The sequence below is a fragment of the Arvicanthis niloticus genome, chromosome 26 (assembly GCF_011762505.2).
Source record: "Arvicanthis niloticus isolate mArvNil1 chromosome 26, mArvNil1.pat.X, whole genome shotgun sequence".
Taxonomy (NCBI): Eukaryota; Metazoa; Chordata; class Mammalia; order Rodentia; family Muridae; genus Arvicanthis; species Arvicanthis niloticus.
The window spans coordinates 38,021,320-38,027,514 of NC_133434.1; positions in this window are offsets into that span (position 1 = coordinate 38,021,320).

A 6,195-nucleotide genomic window follows, 5' to 3' on the forward strand; every position below is an offset into this window, starting at 1 on the left:
GAGGATCTCTGAGTTTGAGGACGGCCTGGTCTACACAGCAGGCTCCAGGTCAGTGTGACCCTGTCTTAAAATAAATGAGTAAATAAATAAACAAGAGATATATGTACAGAAAATCAGAGAAAGGGGCTGAGGCACCAGACAGCCCTGAAGCCTCCTACAGAAGCAGCCCAATATTATTCAACAAAAGTTTGCTGAAGATCTCTTAATGAAAAGCCAGTGCTTGCCGGGCGGTGGTGGCGCACGCCTTTAATCCCAGCACTTGGGAGGCAGAGGCAGGCGGATTTCTGAGTTCGAGGCCAGCCTGGTCTACAGAGTGAGTTCCAGGACAGCCAGGGCTACACAGAGAAACCCTGTCTGGAAAAACAAAAAAACAAAAAACCAAAAACAAAAAAATACAAACAAACAAACAAAAGGAATAGAAATGTGAGCGGCTCAGAGGTGACACTGCAGGAAAGACTGGCACAGTTGGAAGAGGCGGAGGAAAGCTCCCAATCTCCAGGCAGGAAGCCAAACCTGTGCTACACAATTCCTCTTTCTAACAGATGAGGACGGATCCTATAGGCAGTATCAAAAATTCTAATGACACACAGGGAAAAGTGAGCTGGGCAGAGCCTTCTGGTCTCCCTGATCTCCAAATCTCTTTAGGGTTGGAGATTCACACACACACACACACACACACACACACACACACACCACACACACACACACACCAGACAGTTGCCTCTGAAGTGCTTCAGAGGTGTCACACATGCAGGAAGCTTTTCTGATACATTAAGAATCTTTAGGGTTCTGACGGTTCAGTGAATCAGAGCCGGGTTCTACAAAGCATGAGTTCAAATCCTCAGGCATAGCTTTCGGAACCAACAGATAGATTCTGAGAGTTCATTAGCCTAGCAGAAAGCAGAGCTTCCCTCTGAAACACGGCAACAAGAGGCTAAGTGAGAAAGACTGGATGTGTTGCTCTGGCCTCCACACGTACACAGGTACGTCACCTACTTGCTCCCTACACACACACACACACACACACACACACACACACACACACACGAATCCTCATAAACGTGTGACTAATTTATGGGTCTAGAGATGGCTCAGCAGTTAAGAGCGGCTGTGTTCTTCCAGAAGACTGGAAGTTCCAAGGACTCTTGATGTCTTCCTGCCTTTGTGGGGATGCACATACAGTATGTAAAACAAAAGAACTTTTTTTTTTAGTTGAGACAAGGTTTCTTTGTGAAGCTTTGGCTGTCTCGGGAGCTCCCTCTGTAGAGCAGGGTGGCCTTGCACTCACAGACATCCCATTGCCTCTGCCTCCCCGAGTGCTGGGATTAAAACCACTGCCTACCTTAAAGTGTTTCTTCTGGAAGCAAATAAACAAGAAAAATGAAAATAATGTCTAATAAGAAACAGTAATATTAAAAACAATACATACAGTGGTTAAGCAATTATCTCCCCCCCCCCCCCCCCCCCCCCAGTGCTAGAGATTGTACCTGGGGCTTTGTGCATGCCAGGCTGGTACCGCCCCTCCAGCTCTATTCCGTAATAACTGAGGGAAGAGGCACCAACCTCAGCAGGTAAAGGTACTTACCACCAAAGCTATACAGACTGCAGTTGATTCCTGGGACTCACCTGGAGGAAAAAGATAACCAAACTCTTTTAAGTTGTCCTCTGACTGATACACAAGTATGTTCACCTGTGTGCCTCAACCCCACAAGTAATTTCAGGGTGAAGGGCTGAGTGCAGTGGCTCACAGTGATAGATGGATGCACATAATTCTAGATCTTCAGAGTTGGAGGCAGGAGGATTAAGAATTCAAACTGCTCAGCAAAACAGACCCTGTCTCGAAAAAATGGAAGGTGGACACCAAAAATTGACCAAAGAATTTGTTATAAGATTAAAGTATATGTTTAGAACAGAGTGTAATTTTGGTTTTTAAAGCATGCGTAGAAAAAGGACTAGGATATAATAATTTTGTGTATCAGACGGCTGAATTTTCCATTTTCGTATTTTTCAGTATTTACGAAGTATTAGCATTAGAAAAGAAATATTACTTTTTAAAAGTGTCACCAGCATAGGGCAGTGGTGGCGCATGCCTTTAGTCCCAGCGCTTGGGAGGCAGAGACAGGCAGATTTCTGAGTTCGAGGCCAGCCTGGGCTACACAGAGAAACCCTGTCTCAGGGGAAAAAAAAAGTATCACCAGCTTCCTAACAAGAGAAATGCAGCGATGGGGGCCCAAGGAGGCCCCTGCCTCATCTGTCACTTCTTTGGGCTTCAGCTTCCTCATCTATAAGCTTGAGCCATTAACTTCAAAATGCCCCTCTGTATTAGAAAAGTACAAACCAACCCTATAGGGGATACCTACATTTAGAAAACTGACTGGGTTGCTTCTCTGGTACTGGAGGATCCCGAAGGAAGGGAGGGAGGAAGGGAAATTTCTCTTTGGCAAAGGAAGGAGGACTTCAAGAGAATTATAGGAAGATTTGCCAGAGGGGAAGGTGTGGTAGAGGCATCTGAGGACTCACATGATTGATACCACCAGGAAATGCCGGAAACTGGAAGAACCTTGAACTCTGGGAAAGGATAGCATCTACCTCGGATTGTCAGTGCCTGATTCCTGCAGAAAGCAGAGCCTGAACGCATTGGTGTGGTGGAAATTCTGTGTTACCAGTAAGTATAGGCAAGTCCCCCCAGGCCATAGTAGGGGTTCAACAATTACTTCTCAAATAGGTGAATACATCACTGGGCAAAAACCTCAGTTTACTTACCCTCAAGATGAGATTGCAAGCTATCAGGGAACCACAGCACAGCTCTCATGCACGATGGAGCCAACTCTGCTTGGCAGGTCGGCACAGGTAAGTTCCCAGGGACTAAGCCACTGCCCAAGGTTGGGGGGAGAGGGGGGAAGCAGGCCAGCTCCAGCTTGGGGCACGAGCCTTCTTTCCTGTCGGTTCTTCTTGGGGCAGTGAAGTGGGAAGAGTGTCAGCCTCAGGGGAGGGTAAGACTTGGTCTTCCGAGATACTTAGGGTTGTTGTATAATAAAAGTTTACTTATCTACGTCTAAGTTACTATGCTACTGTAGCTGACCTGCCTTCTGTGATCCTCTGAGGCCAGAAACTGCAGTTTCTGGCATTTAGGACCCCATCCTAAAAACAGCAAAGGATTAAGTGAACAGCCTTTGTTCTATCTCAGCAGGAATTTGCTGGGCTCGTCTGAGGTCTCAGGAAGAAAAGACACTTAGAGAGAGAAGTGATTTTAGAGTTTATTAATCCCAGCACTTGGGAGGCAGAGGCAGGCAGATTTCTGAGTTCGAGGCCAGCCTGGTCTACAGAGTGAGTTCCAGGACAGCCAGGACTGCACAGAGAAACCCTGTCTTGAAACCACACACCCCCCCCCAAAAGTTTCCTATGAAAGCTACCACATGGTGGCTCAACCATCTGTAATGGGATCAGATGCCCTCTTCTGGTGTGTCTGAGAAACAGCTACAGTGTTTTCATATACATAAAATAAGTAAAATAATTAAAAAAAATTCAAGATCTAAAAGTTAAAAGCAGCAAGATTATAATTAATAGTCCAAGCAGTGTAGAAATTAAGGTTGTGAGTGGGAATGTTCCAGGTATATAATCTCCCTGCTAACAGGCAGGGATCAAGCACAAGGTCTGGCTACCAGGAATATAGTGGGTGGCTTTGAGTATTGATAAAAAACACTCTCCAGTACGAGTGGAGACTATACTCCAGGTTAACTCAGATGGCTCATAGGGATTCTGAGCTGTCTTCATCATTAGTATTATTAGATCAATGATCTGTGTCCACTTGATGGACCAATCTCTCAGACAGCCATTGGGCTCCATTTTCTTTTTGTGAAAAAACAGACAGAACCTCGTCCCCAGGGTTGGGACCATTCTAAGTATTAGTTAGAGGGTCTCTCCATTTGACCCTGGCAATATGAGCTGGAAGTGACTGGATGCCAGTGGCGATCTGCTGTAGACTGACCTTTAACATCAGTTTGCAAAAAATTAAAAACAAGACAAAAGCAAAGCGTGCTTTTGGTGACCTTGGAGAGTGTAACTCCCCTTCTTTTGTTTTTTAAAAGGCAATTTTTCAGAGTTTCTTACAAAACCAGGGCAGAAGCGCCAGTATCTGCTCCTCCCACACTCAGAGAGCTATGAAGATATTATTTTAAAGTTCCATAATACCTGTTTCATGATACCTTGTCCTTGAGGATTATAAGGAATCCCAGTAATATGAGTAATATTAAATTGTCAACGAAGCATCTTGAATACCTGACTGTAACAGCCAGTTTTATTACCGGTCTTAACCTGATATGGAGCACCAAGCATAGAAAAATAATGCAGGCAATGACAAATTATACTTTTAGTTGTGTCTCCTGTTAAAGCAGTTGCAACTAGAAAGCCTGAAACGGCATTAAGTCACATGTACATATTGTAATTTTCCCAAATCAGAAATGAGTAACATCCACTTGCCATAATCGATTAGGTATAAGTTCTCAAGGGTTAACACCATTATGAAGAAATTAAGGCCACTGAGAACAAGTTTTTGCAATCTGACTTGCACACTCTCTAGAAATACCAGATTATTGTCTCAAGGCATTACTATTTTTGATGATAAAAGAATGAGATTGTACAGTCAATTGTTCCCGTAAGGCCTGGTATACAAATCTGCTGTGGCATTGTCCTGGGGTCCAGGCAATCCAGTATGAGCTCTTAAATGTCCTATAAAGTTAGGAACAGTACATGTTTGTTTTAAATTAAGCTGTATTTATATAAATAACTATAAAATTTGAGAATTTTATAGTTTTTTAAAACTTTATAGCAATATCTTAAAAAAAAAAAAAAAAAAAACAATTTTAAGCAATTATAAACAAGGTCTTTCCGGCTTGCTCAAAGCTGCGGAAGGGCACACAAGTTCACACCAAAAATCGAATCATAATTGAAGTAGAAGTTTACAACAGAGAATGTTTACATGCGTATCCATTAGGAGTAATTATCTGGCTAAACATCCATCACCTGTCTCAGCTCCACAGGTTTAAAACTATAACTAAGTTATTAGCAAAGTTTTGTATAGATAAACCCAGGCAACATTTTATCTTCTGTCCTAGCTCCCATAATAAATCTTAAGTTCCCCTTTTATGACCTTTGGTTAATTGTTTTACAACCTCTTAGAATGTGCTATGAGTAGGAGAAAGTCTGGTTACTATCTGAGAGCAGTTAACTGGTGACACATGGGAGACTGGCAGAGTTCTCTCCTAGTTTTGACTACAAGAAAGGGACTTAATAGCAGTCCCGCTATAAAAGAGCTTAATAATCACTGATGTAACTTTAGAGTCATCTATTTGTCTATATGGCATCGCTACAAGACAGTACATCTTCGTGGGCCTGCAGAGATCTGCTCCAAAGGGTGTGGTATTACTTAATGAGTGTTCTACCTGTTTAATAATAACAGGAAAAGCATATTAATGGCAGGAATCTTTCCTAAAATGATTCCCTTACAGCCTTGCTGGATAAGGGCGCACCTGTCGCAGATTATAAATAACCCACGGCTGGCCGATGATCAGCTACTAGTTATTATATTAGCGTGTCCCATTCCGGCTAAGGTTCCTGACTGGTTCCGGGGGCTTTTCATGTCGACCCTCTCTGAGCTCAGCCTCACATCCGCCCCAAATCCTGCTACTAAGACTTAAGTTCTGTGCTTTAAGTCGGGGCAGTAGATCCCCCGGGGATGCCTGAGGCGGGGCAGCAGATCCCCGGGGATACCTGAGGCCGGGCAGTAGATCCCAGGGGGGGATGCCTGAGGTGGGGCAGTAGATCCCAGGGGATACCTGAGGCGGGGCAGTAGATGGGGGGGTACCTGAGGCGGGGCAGTAGATCCCCGGGGGTACCTGAGGCGGGGCAGTAGATTCCCCCAGGGGTACCTGAGGCCGGGCAGTAGATCCCCCGGGGGTACCTGAGGCGGGGCAGTAGATCCCACGGGGGGGGGTACCTGAGGCTAGCCCAATCCGCTCACCTTTCAGCTGTGGCTGGGATGTCTCAGCCCACGTTCGGGAAGGACCCCAGGGCTCCGTCAGGGCCGCCTCTTCCCTCCCCCACCCCGGGCTCGGAATCGGAGCGGAAGAAGGGCGAGCGGCGAGGAGCCTGACGCGCGGGGCGGAGGAAACCACGGGAGCCTCCTGGGTTAGTGGA